Source organism: Leptonychotes weddellii, chromosome 12 (assembly GCF_054177405.1).
Source record: "Leptonychotes weddellii isolate Sample4059 chromosome 12, ASM5417740v2, whole genome shotgun sequence".
Lineage (NCBI taxonomy): Eukaryota > Metazoa > Chordata > Mammalia > Carnivora > Phocidae > Leptonychotes > Leptonychotes weddellii.
In genome coordinates, this window is record NC_138380.1 from 32,081,777 (window position 1) to 32,099,693 (window position 17,917).

The window sequence follows — 17,917 nt, forward strand, 5'->3', positions numbered from 1 at the left end:
ACACTATTACTTAAAGAAGAAATTTGGACTAGACTTCAGAAGTCTTTTAACTTTAGTATCACTTCTTATTTTATACAAGGAATAAAGCCAACAAAATTGGACTGCAGTGGACTGAACTTTGTCCCCCCATCCCAAATTCATATGCTGAAGCCCTAATCACCAATGTGATGGTATTTGGAGATGGAGCCTCATCTAAATTAGGTTTAGATGAGGTCATGAGACTAGAGCCTACATGATAGAATTAGTGCCCTCATAAGAGAGACAACTCTCCCTCTCTTCTCCCTCTCTTTCTCCACCATGTGAGGATACAGTGAGAAGGCAATCCATGAAGAAAGCTCTAACCAGAACTCAACCATACTGGCACCCTAATTTTGGAGTTCCAGTCTCCAGAACAGTGAGAAATAAATTTCTGTTGCTTAAGCCACCCAGTCAGTCTATGGTATTTTTTATGGCAGCAAGTACTAACTAATATATGGACTTATACACATTGGGTGTTATTGACTATTACAATCCACTCAGAGATTACACAGTAAGAAAATTTATTTTAAAAAACAAGTAAAATTGTACTAACCAAAGAGGAAGATCATATAAATAAGTGGAACTGGGCATGAGGCTATACTAGAATTGCCTGCAAAGTTTATGAATACAAAGATTGATTGCTTACCCCACACCCACAGTGTATGATTCAACAAGTCTAGGCTGGGGCCAAAAAATTGGCATTTCTAGCAGAAATTCTCAGATGATAATGGTGCTGAACCATATTTTGTAAATGACTGGTATAAACTGATGAAAGGTGTAAATCACAATCTATTAAGAGTATCACAAGTGCATTTTAAACACACACACATGCACAGAACACCAAATTGGATTTCTAAGATTTTAACCCTGGGTATCTTGAGTGAGACATGTTTGTAAAAGGAAGTTTTCAAAAATTTCATCAGGTTTGTGGAATTAATAGTCTAAAATTACCAAATTAGCAAACAAAGTAAGTTTCATTCCTTTACCTAGTTACAATGGAAAAACTAGGTAAAGAAAATGTTATTTAGTAAAGGGCCCTTTCAAAGTTTTAACATGAAAGATACAACTAAAATACCAAGTTTTTATTTCTAAAGTCATTAGTTGTCAGAAAATAGTTTGTTATTTTAAATATATTTGATATGCATCACTAAAATTCTGTGGACATTACCCATTTACTTAGTAAGCCTTTTCTTCCTGGGCAGGATAAATGCAAACTAGTCTAACCCTAGGCAGTGGGAAACCAAAGGTTACAGCAACAACATTATCAAAAAAAAGCACGGGCGCCTGGGTGGCTCAGATGGTTAAGCGTCTGCCTTCGGCTCGGGTCATGGTCCCAGAGTCCTGGGATCGAGTCCCACATCGGGCTCCCGGCTCGGCGGGGAGCCTGCTTCTCCCTCTGACCCTCTCCCCTCTCATGCTGTTTCTCTCTTGCTCGCTCTCTAAAAAATAAATAAAATCTTTAAAAAAAAAAAAAAAAAAAAAAAAAAGCACATAAGAATTTAAAAACGATCATCTAACAGAGAAAAACAACTGTTGGCCTTAAAGATAGTAAGCTTCAGTAATGTTTGTTCAGTGAAATTAATGGATGAGAGAGCTATTGTTTAAAATACCAATAATAGGGGCGCCTGGGTGGCTCAGTCGTTAAGCGTCTGCCTTCGGCTCAGGTCATGATCCCAGGGTCCTGGGATCGAGCCCCGCATTGGGCTCCCTGCTCTGCGGGAAGCCTGTTTCTCCCTCTCCCACTCCCCCTGTTTGTGTTCCTTCTCTCACTGTGTCTCTCTCTGTCAAATAAATAAATAAAATCTTTAAAAAAAATAAAATATCAATAATAGGCTTACATAAAATGAATAATATGTATTACTTATACATATAATAATTTACTATATATGTATATAAAGCTATCATAAACAGCAATGAAGAGATATTTGAGAATACTACATTTCTGTCTATTGAATGAACTACAAGTAAAATTAAGCTTGGGTATGGATAAGAACTGTAATCAACAGAATGTATAAATATATAAGATAAATGTGAAGCAAGATGATCAATAAAATAAATCTGAATTAAATTCCTAGCTCTGCCATTTCTGTGTGTGAACTAAGGCAAGGCACTTGATCTGTCCTGGTCTCTCTTCAATCAGAGCATGTCCCTGAAGAAATTTCTTGCTTGAAGCAGAAATGATACACCCAAGATTTCATGCACTTCTGCTTTTCCTTATAATAGTTATCTGCTCCTCTCCCTCTGTGAAAAGTGACTATCTAGAGCTCCACCTCACAGATATTGCTTAGAGTGCCTATGGACAGACTCATACACCAAAAACCAACCCAGTTTAGTGGAGTTTTGTTAATGTATTTCCTTCAACTGGCAATAATCGCACCTTGGATAAACCTCATTATCTATGATACTGCCACTGTGCAAAGCTGTAATGTATTTCCTTCAGATCCTTCTAAAATTCCAAGAAAAGTGGGTTATAAATAAAATTACTATTAAAAATTAGCATATATTAAGCCAAATGCATAAGCTATTTGGATAAAGTACTTTTGTGGAAGAATTACAATTGTATTATAATCTCTTATTTTTTATTATAACCCTTGATGTGTGCTCATAATAGTATTATAAATGTATTCCAGTTAATCCCAAAGATTTAATAAAAGGCAAAATTACTTGTGGTCTAGCTACAAACAAATGTTTACATCTCAAAAGTATATTTTGTATACAGTTAAAGTTAGCAAAGTAGAAAGATGGAAAATAATTGAATTTGCTGTATATCAGCACATCAATTATTTGGGCTTTGATTCAAAACAAAAGAATAAAAAGAAAAAAAGAGGAGAAAATGTGTCCTATAAATCTTTCAGTATCCACACAGTAAGTTTGAATAAATATGGTTGTTTTTTTTCCATGTGGTATGGAGGATTTACTAGTATTTCTCTCTTTAATTCAGTATGGGTAGGCAGAGGAAGTTTTCCTTATACACAAAGGAAAACATAAAATTAAAAAGATAAAACAAAAAGAAAAATCAATAAATAACACAATGTTAAGAAGAAGTAACATTTAAGAGGAAATCAAAGGAAGAGAGAGCAGCTAAAAAGACTGAAAGAAAGATAAAGGGCAAAGGATTTAAAAATTAAACAGAAGAGAAAAGATTAAAGAAGGAAAGGCAAAAAGCAATGCAGCAGGATTTAAGAAGCCAGTAAAAAGAAAAGACAAGCAGTGATGACAAAGGAATAGCAAGTTCCAAAGCAAAGATACTCGAAGTAATGAAAAGAGAGAAAAAAGGAGAGTAAAATAAAAGCAGTTGTAAATTAATTTTAAAAACAATATAGGAAAGATACAATATTAATGGGCTTTAATTTTTTTCATCTTCTTGGCTCTGTTATTGATAAAAAGTAAAATCAGTCTTAACACACAGGAGATTAAGAACAATATTTCCAATGTACAGGACACAGCACGGTTCAGTAAAAAGTGCATTACCAATAGCACGTTTTGTGATGTCACAAAAGGAACTTACCTTTTCTCTCCCACACTACATCTTTCAATTTTCTATGCTGAATATTAGAGCAACTCTCACCTTATTTCTAATGTCCTTAGCTTAGTAAATGTTGTGACTTTATTCATAATCCACCACTGAATCTGATTTCTGAAACCACTAACTTATGGTTAAATAAAATGTGTCATAAAGGAAAAACTGAATTACAGAGACTCACCTATAAATAATCAGTCTTTCTCAACAATACTAGTACCACTGAGAGTTTCAAGAATTTGAGAGGGCACTTTCAGTTGTCATAATAATTGATAAGAACCACTAATACTGAATAGGTAAGGGTGAGAGATGCTAGATGTCCTGCAACTTCCTGGGGAACATTCTTTTAGGTATAAACATGTTTATACTTATTTAAGCCTCTAAGATCAGGGACCACAGGCACTCAAGGAATGTTTACTAAATGAGTTAATTAAGTATAATGCAAGTAAAACATCATCAATCTAACACAGCCCACAGTTCTCCATTAATGTATGCTTATGTCTATGAAGTATACGTATAGGGAATGCTTTCACTACATGAAAAGTACACTGATGTGATTAAACTTATACAGCACCCTTCTTTTCACTAAAACCTCTCTTCTACTCTCTTCTAGCAACGTTAGGGTCAATGCAACATTAAATAGTAATGTAGCAGTAAATACTAAAATCATAAAGCCTCTACAATGACTCTTTACTTGTATAAAAAATAAGTGAAGTACAAATTACTATTGATTTCCATATACATTGCTCCATAAAACAATCTACACTGTTTCTAAAAAATGAAAACAAGTCAATATATAACCACTTTGGAAGACAGTTTCCTAGTTTATTACAATCTTACCATGCAACCCAGAAATTACACTCTAGGTATTTCCCCAAATGAGTTGAAAACTATGTCCACACAAAAATCTGCACAAGAATGTTTATAGAGGCTTTATAATTGCTGAAACTTGGAAGCAACCAATATGTCCTTCAACAAGTGAATGGATAAACAAACTGTTATACATCCATATAAGGGAATGTTATCCAACAATAAAAAGAAATGAGATATCATATGAAACCATGACAAGGCACGGGGGAAACTTAAATGCATATTGCTAAGTCAAAGAACTCAGTCTGAAAATGCTACATACTATATGATTTCAACTACATGACACTCTGTAAAAGGCAAAACTATAAAGACAATAAAAGATCAGTTGTCAGCAGGGGTTTGAAAAGGAGTAAGGGAGAGAGAAAATAGATGGAACACAAGGGATTTTTAGGGCAGTGGAATTATTCTATATACTATAATGATGGATAAATGACATTACATATTTGTCAAAACTCACAGAACTATACCACACAAATTAGGAACCCTGATGTGAACTCTGGAATTTAGTTAATAATAGTATCCATTTTGTATCAGTTTTGGTTCATCAATTGTAGCAAATGCACCACATTAATGCAAGATGTTAACAGAGGAAACTACTTTGGGGAAAGGGGGTAAAAAAAGGGAACTCTGTACTAACTGCTCATTTCTTCTATAAACCTAAAACTTCCCCCCACAAATAAAGTCTATTAATTAAAAAAAAGTTAATAAATCAGGTTATATGCTCATAATCCTTCAATGGAAAAATTTTATGAACAGACTGATACCATTTGCCCCCTAAGCACTTGTGCTTAAGTGTCTTGCTGCGTATGTGCCTCTAGAGAAAACTCAGGTTTTAATCCCCATCTTCACCTCAAACCACACTCTAGGGAGGTAGGGAACTAATAGGAGAAGTTAAATACTTTTATCGGGCCACAAGGCCTGGTATCTTTCTTGGGATTTTTTATTATTCAAGAGAGCTTCTCTCTCTTCTCCCATGTGTAAACAGATACCTCATATATCTCTGTCAAAAATGAAATGAGAATTTCCAGTTCAAAACAAAATGGACCACATGCATTTATCCCTTTATAAACCATACAAAAATGACAACTAAGGACTGTTCAACAAAAAAACAAACCTACGAGGTTAGAAAGTTCAAAAGAGAAGACAATAGCAACAAATGTTAGAAGCTGTAAAGCGAACGAGTTTTGTTGAAAAAGCCAAGAAGCTATGAATCCATACTGCAGAAGCCCAAAACTCTGCAGCTCTAGGTGCATCCGGAATAACACTGAAGACATTTAAGAAGAATTAGACTCTCCTGCTTCCCCTCCCCTAATTCCATATAACCAGACAACACCCCTACTGTATCCCAAGCAGAAACTAATTTCACTATCGGACACTATAGTATCTTTTTGTATTGATGAGTTTGTTTCCTTATATTTTCTGAAAATGAATTCATTTATTCTACATCTTCTTTGGAAAAGGGACAGGAATGGATAGAGAGAGAGAGAGAAAGGGAAGAAGGCAGGGAGTAGAATAAGAAGAAAGGAGGGACAGAGGCAGGAAATTGGTAAAACACAAAAATATTCAGAGCTGGGATCAGAAATAACTTAGCTGTGGCAGTGAGGAGGATGGAAATAGGAGGAGGAGATGGCATTTATCCTTTAAGTAGTAGCATAATAATATTGCCCTCATGTTCTCAGGGTCCTAAAAGAAAGAGTGGGATAGATCACAAAAATGCATACACCTTCTTTTTCCTTCCCATTATACCCCAACTAACCTAAAGTAAAGCTTCTTCAATAAATATGCATTTATTGACAGATGAATGGATAAAGAAGATATGGCATAGATATACAATGGAATATCACGCAGCCATAAAAAAGGATGAGATTTTTGCCATTTGTGACAACGTGGATGGACCTAGAGGTTATTGTGCCAAGTGAAATAAATCAGACTGAGAAAGACAAATGCCATAGGACATCACTCATATGTAAAATCTAAAAAACAAATGGATAAATATGCATTTATAAACATTTATTCATTTGCATGAAATTCTCTACAAATAATCAGTATGGCCAAGAAAAGAACAACACTAAAAGCAGTCAGTTATGAAATTATGTTGAGCCACAAGTGAATTAAGAAACGAGAACAGCGTTAATTATTACTGGAACCACCTGGCCTTTAGAGACCTCTTAAAAAGTAAAGGAATAAAAGTAATAAGGAAAAAAAACAGTCATTTCCCTTCAAGAAAAGAATTACCGAATTTTTTAGCCCACAAAAGTCCTCCAAATAATGATCAAGGTATAAACTACATTCTGCTGTTTTCTTTATTTTTATAGATTACAAGATCACCAAGGATAGGATAACCACTGATTATTTAAGATAATAAAGAAGATATTCTCAGGTTGTCACTGACCTACTTAGAGAAAGAAACTACTCTACACAAAACTTTGCCAACTCTACTAAAGAATACTTTTCTCCAAAAGAGAGGTGGGAAATAAAGAGTAGATGCTTGAGGGTTTTATGTCCACATATATTAAAGAGTTGCTATTCAAATCTATACACCACTGAAATGAAGCTTCCATTTTAATAGAAGAATCAGTTCAATAAACATACTTTAAGTTAGAGAATAATAATAAAAGGCTATCCTGACTGACTGCATCAGGACCAAAAGTGTTTAATTATCATAAGTTTGAGATACAAAGTTCTATACAAATGATAAGGTATTTTTTAAAATAAATGTTATTAATGACAGAAAAGCAGTTTCAATGGATGCACACATGATTCTGGTATATGGCAATCAAGTGAGTCAATCATAAGATAAAGTTATCATGAAACAGAGTTAATAGGATATAGGCTTAGGGTATGACAGATGGAAGGTGTAACATATGAAAAGAAGTTAAGCACATTTTTTGAATTCTGATTTTCTGGGTGGTTCCCCTTGTCATATAATGAACTATTACATTTCATTTCTGAATAACCGAGGAGATTAAAGCATTCATCTGTAGCTTATGAATTACTCTGAAAGGTTTTCAGAATTTAAATGTTATAGCTGGTCTCTCATTTTTCTTTGTCTAATAAATGAGTTTATGAATAAACACATGAGTTCGTATATTCCAAATAGCAGACCATTCATGTTCCCCCAATTCATTCATTCATTCAATAGATATTTACTGATCTACAAAGGGTCAGGTTTTATACTAAATGGCAGCCTAAATAAGACCTACATATTCTATGCCCCCCGTGGAATTTACAAATTAGTATGAAAATAGGCATAAACAAAGGTATCTGTTTGTTACATATAACTAAATAAATGAAATGAGCTGTGGAAAAGAACAAGAAAAGAGAGGAGTGGGAAGTTCCTTAAGATAGGGAGGCCGGCAAAAGCTCCCAGAGAAGGCATCACCTAAACTAAGACCTGAGTACAAGGGGCAGGCCAGGCATGAAGAGAAACATTCCAAACAGTGGAAACAGCAAGTGCAAAGGCCTTGAAGGGTTTCAAGAACTGACAGAAAGCCAGAGTAAGCAAGGAACACAGTGGCAAGAGATGATTTGGGGCTAGGCAGGAGGCCCTCTCCAAGCCAAGGAAAGAAGCTTCTGTTTTATTCCAAATACACGTAAAGGCTTTAACGTTGAAGAGTGACATGATCTGATTTACATTTTTTTAGTAGAGCACCATAACCATGCTCTATAGAAAATAAATTCAATTTCTGGTGGAGATTCTTAGCTGTGTGGGTGCCATGAGAGCTTCTGTCTGTCTAGTGAAGCCTACACAGCCTTCCTCAGAATAATACTGTTAAATGCATACAGTAAAATACATAGAATTACAAAGGAAACTAATTATGGTGAAATTCAGTTCTATCAGGAATGGCTAGAGGCAAAGGACCCAAGGTTAAGGACTCCTGTTAGTGGACAGGAGTGAAAGTAAAGAGTTAGAAAGCTATTGCTGTAGATATGGAGAGGATGGATGACTTCAAGAATAAGTTGGGATTTCTGGGTGTTTGCCTATTAAGTATGGTCCAAACTTCTGAGCATGGATAAAACGTGTCTGTGTGAGGGTGTGTATGTATATGTGTGTGTGTGGTTCTCTTTAATCAGTCAAACTTCTATGAATTATGAATTTGTTTATTTCAAAGAGGGACATTTTTTGTCAAATGGGACCCAAAAGTTGAAATCAGAGAATTTTTCTAATAGAAGTTGCTCTTATGGGCAATCCTTCGCTCTGTAAGTGTTGACTGATTACACTGATCAACAATAACAAGAACTAGCATTTACTGTGTTATGGTTACTTGTTTATGTTTACTACGCTATTATGTTCCAGGCACTAAGCTAAGCGTTTTATATTTCAATGTCTGGCTTAATTCCCATAACGATCCTTTGAGATAAGCTTTATTATTATCCCCTTTTTACAAGCTCAGAGATAGTAAGGGACTTGTCTGATATCACACAGCTGGTAATTGTCAGTACTGGGACTGGAGCCCTGAACTAAATCCAGAAGCAGGCATTACTGAGAATTCACTAAGTGCTTAATGCTGTGTTGGCAATAATTGGAACCCTAAAAAATATAAGCCAACGACCAGATCTTAAGGGGCCAAGCAGTTTCAAAGGATAACAAATACACATACATTAGAATATGGGAGACCATAAAAGTCTATGCTTACTTTTGTACTGCAAGCATTCACAGAAAGGACAGCACTGAATTGGGGAGAGGGGGAAGGATGTTTTAAGGAAAGTATACATCTTGAACTGTTTCTTTAAAAACTAGATAAACTTTAGATAAGCTTAAAGCGGCAGAAGTACATTTTGGTAATGAAGGCAATGAATCACACGGAAGTTATTAGGGAACAGTCAACAGAGGGACTTACTGGCAGAAATTCTGGATTTTTCACCTCCTAGCTGTAAGGTTTTAGAAAGCTACCTAACTCTCTTGTTACTCAATATTCTCACTGGTAAAATGGGTTTAATACCATCTACTTAGGAAATGATAGGAATGCGTGCTACAAACCAAAAGGCAGCCTCCCTAGCAGTTTCACAGATCTACTAAACAGCATGGAAACGGCAGGTCTTAACTTCGCAAAAAGTCAGGGACCTCACATAATGTTGCTGTCATTTGTTTCTCTTTCCCATATAGCCCCAGTGAAAATTTCTGAGATGTATTATATGATTCTTTGTTGTATGTTCATTTGGGACTTATTTCACACATCTACGAAATGCTGTAGACAGACCCAACATGAAGCACCCCCTTCCTCCCAGCCACTCTCTCTTCTCAGAATCCAGCTCTATCACCCCAGCTTCTGAATGATGATGATAATGGCTAATAATGGCTTAATGTGTTATTCTCTCCATAAAGCACTTATATTTAACAGCCCCCAATGTCCCATAGCTAAAAATTGAAAAATAAAACAGTTTCAGGTCTTATAGAAATAATGAGGAGGAAAGCTCAAATTCTGGGACAGAAGGGCCTTGGGTCTTTAAGTCACACTGTTAAGGAGCTGTTGCTATTCTGAGGAGACTGTATTAACAAGCCTGATCCTAAAACCGGAGAGACCTCAGTTAAAAATCTTCAGATGTGGCTATCAAATAACCAATTTGGAAATGGGTATTTCCACTATTAAAAAAAGGCTCTGGTCTTTAAGGATTTCTTAAAAAAGAGATCTAAAATTAAAATGGCAAAATAGCAGTATCTATTAAATCTGAACAGTGGGTACATGGACTCTGCTAAATTTGCTTCTGTCCTTTCTGATATGTTCTCAGCATTTCTTAACCTGAAAGTAACAAATCTTAAAAGGTGAAAACAAAGAAGTTCTTATGACAATGGACACAGAAGCTGTTCAACAGATAATTCTAATTTTGATGTCTCTCTTGCTTTGTACCACACTAACTAATCTTCTGGCAATTGAGTATGACACTTTAGATAAAACACATCTGGATGCAACAAAATATCCCAAATTCTTATTAATTCAAGATTAGGTCAAGATAAGGCTTTGGGGGCTTTTCCTAAAACCAAAATTATAACAGAGCATCACTAATTGGCCATTTTTTTAAATCCAAGAAAATAGCTAATGAAACTCTGTTGAGATACTTTGCCAAAACTTGATATAAAAAAATAAAGCACACATAAGTCACATAACGTCATGTAAACTGGACATTTCAAGAAACTTAATAATGCTAATTTATATCTGCCCTACAATTTACAGCTTTCAGAGAACTTCCAGCTATATTAGTTCAGTTCACAGTAGAAACCAGAAATTGCATATTCTGTAGGGAAATGATATATGTGTTAATTCAGGATAAGTCTTGGCATGCATCTGAAAAAGCTAGCCTTTGGCATATTTTTAGTTAAAGAAGGCTCTCTCAAGAGTCTTGAGTTAACTTGTTGAAATTGTTTAATACGCTTGTTGTATAAATGAGAGTTGAATACATGATTGTGAAATATAATCGATTGTTGTACTTTTCTATGTAGTTTAACTGACAGATTAACAGTCAGCAGCTCTATGCTTCCACGTCTGAACATGTAAACCTAAATCTGAAAACAGATGATTAAAGAACAAGAGGTAGCAAAGGCTACACAAGAATGCCATCTGATTATTGCACAGATTAAACTCAGAGGCAAAAGTGTTATATTTAAAATAAATGATAGGAGGCAATTTCTAAACAACTTTTCAAAAAGGTGCAAGCATTTTTTTTTTTCTTTACAAACACACAGCCCAACAGACTTCTGTGATACAGACCTCTACCACCACCCCCAATCCTGACGACCCCTGCAGGCAACCAACAACTGCTGTATCTGTGGAATGTGCTCTTTGAACTGTACAAAAGCCCTCAGCCTTTCCTGCATTCTGCAAACAAAAACTGCCAAGTGCAATTATTTCTCTGATTTAACATAATACAAGTGTTACTTCTCCCCCCTCCTTAACTTCCCTAGTGCTGGCATGATCTACAATGTCTACATTTATAAATGCACAAAAAAGGGAATCATTTTTCCTAATCAAAATTAAATTTGTTTTAGAAGTATAATAGTTCAACTGAACATAATATAAAATTCAACAGGCACCATATTCCCTTTTGTGTATATGTTTTAAGAATTCTATTTCTATAGACGGATTGGAGGATTGAATGGGATTAGTCCTTTTAATTATATGACTAGGATCTTCAGCTTGAAATCTTTCTTACAAAAAAAGACAAACACAATAGTTGTTTATATTCAATTCATTTACCAAAAAAACTCATTAGAGCTAATAAGAATATGTCCTTCCAAATGTGAATATCTTTTGAGATTCAAAAGAAAAAGTAAAAGGCAAAATAAGTCTTAAGATAAGAGTTGCACAGATATTTAAACTCACCTACTAGTTAAATGCTAGAATAGAGCATTCTTCTAGCCTAGATCCAACATAAACTGCTTTTCTTCACTGAGTATGTCCTTGACATCATGCATACCAGAGTATTTTCTTTCTCAAAAAGATATTAAATCCAGTAGTGAAGAGTTAGTTCTATTTTTCATGTACATTATTGCTTCCAACTGTTGGTATGTACAAATGAATTATCAGCAGCATTACTCTATGTGCAAATATTTGAAATTTTGCCCCTAAAATTAAGTTGAAAAGAGATAAGACACCATCATTTATTTTATATACGGAAAAAAATAATTATCAAGTAGAACCGGATATTACAGGAGATGCTAAGAAAAGATAAGGTATATCTTTGTTCAAAAGAAGCTAACAATCAAGTTGAGGGGAACAAGACACAAATGCATAAAGCAATTAAAACACAAGAAGAATATATATGATATATGTTTGCCACTTTTAATAAAAATGAATTTATTCATTTCATGGCCTATTTCACTGAAGTTTAGCCTCATACCTTTTTTTGAGAACCAGAGGTATCTTAGGGAGTTACAAAGCAAGGCAGAACCATATCCTACAGAAATGGATTTCCTTTTCTCTTCCTGCCAAATCTTTATCTTCCATGTCAGTTGAGTCACTTCTTCTCATTGATGCCATAAAAGCTTTTCTTACTAATTAGGTCATATAGTATTTTATTTTTTTATTAATTTATGTATTTAATAAGTACTTATTAAATAATGACAGTGCCTAGCAAAAGACAGTTGAAGACTTATGCTTTCAAGATGCTTTCAAGTCAGAAAAGTGAAGGTTCAAATCCCAGTTCTGTCACTTAGTAACTGAACAAGCTACTTAAATTTGCTAAGTCTCAGGTACAGCTGCAAAATACACACAGGTGACATCAAGGAAGCTGCCATTAACAACTGTGAAGGCTCATAGCCTCCAAGGAGCTGTGTTTGGACTGGGTGTTAAAGGACAGTAGGAGTTCATCTACCACATAAGCAGAGAAGCACCTTTCAAAGAGAACAGAACATGCAGAGAAACATGGAACACAAGATATCTTTGGGAATCACTACACAGAGAGGAGTTCTGAAATATTCTAGGTTGTAGAATAGAGAGAGCCCTAGAGAGGGCTTATATGCATGTTATACTTTGATGCTTGATTGTATGTACATTAATTTACTAGGATGAAGTCTACGAAAAAGGAAACATAATTACCAAGTTTGAAATCTCAGGACCATCCTGATCTTTTACTCCATGCATCCATTACCAAGTCCCACAGAAGGAACAACATGCACAAAAGCCACAAGGCATAAAAAAACTTGAAGCCATCAATTAATAAAATTAGGCCAGAGTAAGTGAAGTAAGAAAGAAGAGTCAGAAATATGCTGAGTAGAGGAAGATGATGCTAAGGGGGCAGGCATGGTCCAATTCTTGCAAGGCCTTGTACTCTGAAGGGTTGGTTTGCCTTTTACCCTAAATTCAAGGAAAAACAAATGTAAGATTTCAGTTAAGAAAACAGAAATCATCTAATCTTTATTTTTAAAGTTAAGTCTTGCTACCTAGTGAGTTAAGGGACGGAAGGGCATAGAGAATCGAGAACAGTCATTGCAGTTGTTAAAGTAAAAGTTTTAGGGGCGCCTGGGTGGTTCAGTTGGTTAAGCGAATGACTTCGGCTCGGGTCACGATCCTGGAGTCCCAGGATCGAGTCCCGCAGGGAGTCTGCTTCTCCCTCTGACCCTCCCCCCTCTCATGTGCTCTCTCTCTCTCTCTCTCTCATTCTCGCTCTCTCAAATAAATAAATAAATAAAATATTTTTTAAAAAAAGTAAAAGTTTTAGACTAAGGGAGTATCAGTGGGATGTGCAGAAAGACAGAAGTTTGCAATCAAATCTGGAGGTTATTTAGCCTTAATGCACCTAAGAGAGAGAAGATGAGAAGGAGGGAGATGTCCAGGTGACTCAATGTTGGTGATCCAATATTTCTGACATAGACAACTGAGTTTATAACAGTGCTTGCTACTCACTAAGACAGAAAATATTGTAAGAGCATACTTTTAATAGGTGAGACAGGAGCTGACAATGAGATTAATTTTATTATTATTTTTTAAATTCAAGACAGTTAACATATAGTGTAGTATTGGTTTCAGGAGTAGAATATAGTGATTCATCTCTTACAATGAGCTTCATTTTAGATGGATTCCTATAGGACATGTAAGTACAGATATCAAGGAGGTACTTGCAGATGCCCATCTCAAACTCAGAAGAGAATTAGAAGCTAGAAATACAAAAGCGGGAGTCCCAACACTAAACTCAAAGCTTTGGGAATAAGTGAGCTCATCTAGAATAATGTACATACAGAGTGAGCAGGTGAAGACGGAACACAGGAAAAAACCTAAATTTAAATGGTGGGTAAAGAAAGGACTCACAGAGGAGACTTAGCAAGAGGAATAAGTGAGAGAACATGACATGAGAACAGGGGATGATATGGGAGGAAGCAGTCAGCAGTGTTAAGTATTTCAAGGAAGGTAAGTGATTAAAACTGTCCTATAGATTTATCAATAATATCATTGAAGGACTTCTAGTTTAGCCTATCAGTCTAAACATATACAATTATATCCATTCCTTCCCAAAATACTAACATAATGGCAATACAAGAATAAAAATGTATAAACCCATGACAAAAATCATAGGAGAAGAGGTGGAATCCACTACAACATGCCAACACATCTCTGAATGTACTACGTGGTCTAGCATACATCCTCAATGAAAGCTGGTCAGGGAATCAACTAGTACTTTATTCAATCATTGAATCTCCATCTTGTAGATCAGGAAACTGGTCCAGGAGTAAAAAAAAGTTGAAAAGAAATCACACAGAAGTTATACATCAGAAAAAATTCTCAACACTGATGACATCATCCCTGTCTCCCTCGGAGTAGACTTACACTAGCAGTGTTTCTATTTATACATTTTTTAAAAGCTAAACAAGAATCCCCATAATACATGATAGTTTTTCAATTTGCACTTTTTTTTTAACTGAAAGTAACTATTTTTGGCTCACTTAACAAAGATCATTTTCTTCAACCACAGCCTTAAAGGATGTTAACTGCTCAGCCATTATAATTCATATTCATTTCAACATAGTCTTCCAAAGACTATGCACCTCAAGGTAGAAGGCTACCAATCACTTTGTAGTGCAGGGTAAAGAGACAATGTCCTTTTCTGAAAAAGAACACTTAAAAGCAGTTCACTCTCCAAACATTTATTAAATGGGGACAGTATACCAACACCACTCTGTGCACTGGGGACACAGGGCTGAAGAAAGCATACAGGATTTTATATAATACTGCATGGAAATAATGAAAGTGGAAATGCCTTAGACACTGATTCTTAAAATCTAGTGGGCAACAAAAATTACTCTTTTCAGGTATTTGCATTTTAAAAGCATATACATTAGCATTCAACTCTATAATGAAACTATTGAGAAATTGTATTTCTTAAACCGCCTCAATTCATGATCTATGTAAATACAAATATACCTAGATTTGAAATAGTAAAAACTGATAAATTCAAATTCAGATTCACTTTAACAAAATATTCATAAAAACAGGAATGCAATAGAAATGTTATCTTAAAATTGTACAACAAAACCAAAATTGCCTTTTGCACTAGCCTGCTAGTAAGCAGTTAAGTATAAAAGATTTTGAAAAATTAAGAAACTGGAAAAATGGAGTTCTTAGATAAAATTAACCTGTACAATTTTATTCTGAAAAATAAACATGGGATTTTTGAGTTAAAGTTTGGTTTGTTAATTCAAAACACATTTGCTGGTGAAAACAGTGTTGCTGTCCATGATGAACAAGAGGGATGAATAGTGACTAAAAGAGATTCTATATAGCAATACACATTTCTCATTTGAAGAAAGAAACTAGGGGTCGACTAGATCAAGACTAATTAAGGATCATGGAAAAAATCGCCATGAGAGAAATGAAAATTGTAAGAAAAAAAAGTAATGGCAACAAATAAACTAATTAGTTTCCTTTCTTTGAGACAAATGTTGACCCACCTCACTGATAGTATCAAATTCAAAAATCTAAATTAAAGGTCTTGCTTTGGTCATTCTCCTAACATTGACTCTGTTCTTACCTCTAATAGAAAATATAAAATTATAAAAATACATGTTATTTTCATAAATCTCAATGGGAACAATAAAGCAAATTTGGGCTCCACATCACCATTTTGCTCAGGATCAAATCTTCAGTAAGAATGTCACAAATGTGTAAATCTATTAATCAAATTATATAAGCTTTTCAAATTATATAAACTTCCCAAACTAGCTCAGTATATATGCAGCTGGGTAATCAAAAATCAAGATCAAATAGATTCAATGTCTCCAGTATGCAGGAAAAATAAAACTCCAGTAAAGAAAGAAATTAAAGAAGCTACCTTTAAATGGATGGTGGGAGAATTTACATGAATTGCATGGAGGTTAGAATAAGCATTTTATAGCAATATAATCATGAGTAATTTTAACAGTGAAAATGGTAATGGAAGCTTTATTTAATCTATATGCCAGGTGCTGTGCAGCATGTTTCATCTCTCCCCACTAATATTACCCCAAATTCTAGGATATTAAGTTCACATAATGCCTTTTAAATAAGCAACATTTATTCTCTGCACTTGATGAGTATGATTTATAATAGAACTAAAATTATCACTTCATAGTATAACCCCATTAGCGAGAAATATAGAAGTCTATTGAAAAAATAAATACACGGCATTATTAAACTCAGACATGCTACTTCAAGTTATAACCTTAGCAAAACTCTCAAACATGTGCATGAAGAGATATATACAGATATATTCACTATAATACTGTTTGAAATGGTAAAAAATGAAAAACAAATTGTTCATCTACCAAGGAAAGGATTTTAAAGTAAGCATGCATTATTCAAACCATGGAATGTTATAAAGCAGTTAAAACTAATTAACTATTATCCAACAAAACAGCAAAAATGGAAAAGGACAACCTCAGTGTTGCAAGATATAGAGCAACTCGAACTCCCATACAATGATGATGAGAAGGTAAACCGTGACAACTATTTTAGAAGACCGCTTTCCGCTAATGAAGACACTATGATAAAGATAACCTACGATACAGACACTGGATTGACATTATGATGTAGATACCCTGTCATACAAAAATTCTACTCCTAGCTACAGAGACACACATAATGTGTCAAGGACGTGTACACCAGTCTTCAGAGTAGTATTATGCCTCATAGTTAAAAACAAGAAAACAACCTGAATGTCCCAAAATGGAAATAAACAATGGCATATTCCTATAATGGAATACCTAGATGGACGCACTAACATGGAGGAAGCTCGTAAACCTAGTATGAAAAACAGAAGCCAGACACAAAAGGCTATATGCTAAATTATTCCATTTATATAAAGTGCAAAAACAGACAAAACTCATCCATGTTGTGAGAGGTCAGGATAAGGTTTCCCTGGTGGAGGACGGGGAGGCTCTTACAGTACTAGTAATGTGCTATTTCTTGAGCCAGGTACTAGTTACACGGATGCACTCATTCTATGAAAACTCATCAAGATGGAATTTATGATTTTTGCAATTTTCATTGTACAACTGCAAAAATCACAAATGTACTCTCTATATATGTATGTACATTGTATATATGTATCAATAAAAGCTTACTTTAAAAAAACTAAAAAATCAGACCTGTATATATCAACATGGGTAGGTCCTCTAAATATAATTTTGAAAGAAAAGATTTCTCAGAAGGGCAGACTTGATATGATGCCAGCTGCATAAATTTTAAAATCACAAAAAAAAACTCACGAAAGTTGTGGGGCGTCTGGGTGGCTCAGGCGGTTAAGTGGCTGACTCTTGATTTCAGCTCATGTCATGATCTCAAGAGTTGTAACATGGAGCCCCACGTCCAGCTCTGCACTCAGTGTGGAGTCTGATTGAAATTCTCTCTCTCCCCCTACCCCTCTTCCCGCCTCTCTCTCAAAAAAAACCAAACAAAAAAAACCACCTTAAAAACAAAAAAGAAAACAAAAGTGTAAGAATATAGATAAACACCAACTTCAGTGTAGTAAATACCTTTAGAGAGAGAAAAAGGAACAGGATGAAAGCACATAGGTTTTACTATATTTGTGGTATTGTATTTC

The 17,917-nt window shown here is 34.9% G+C and overlaps 1 protein-coding gene and 1 pseudogene across 1 annotated transcript in view; both read right to left on the reverse strand.

Moving 5' to 3' along the window:
• Positions 1 to 17,917, reverse strand: part of FOXP2 (forkhead box P2) — a 548,145-nt gene that overhangs the window by 455,472 nt on the left and 74,756 nt on the right. The window lies entirely within an intron of this gene.
• On the reverse strand, positions 2,309 to 2,440 carry LOC145716664 (U4 spliceosomal RNA; annotated as a pseudogene).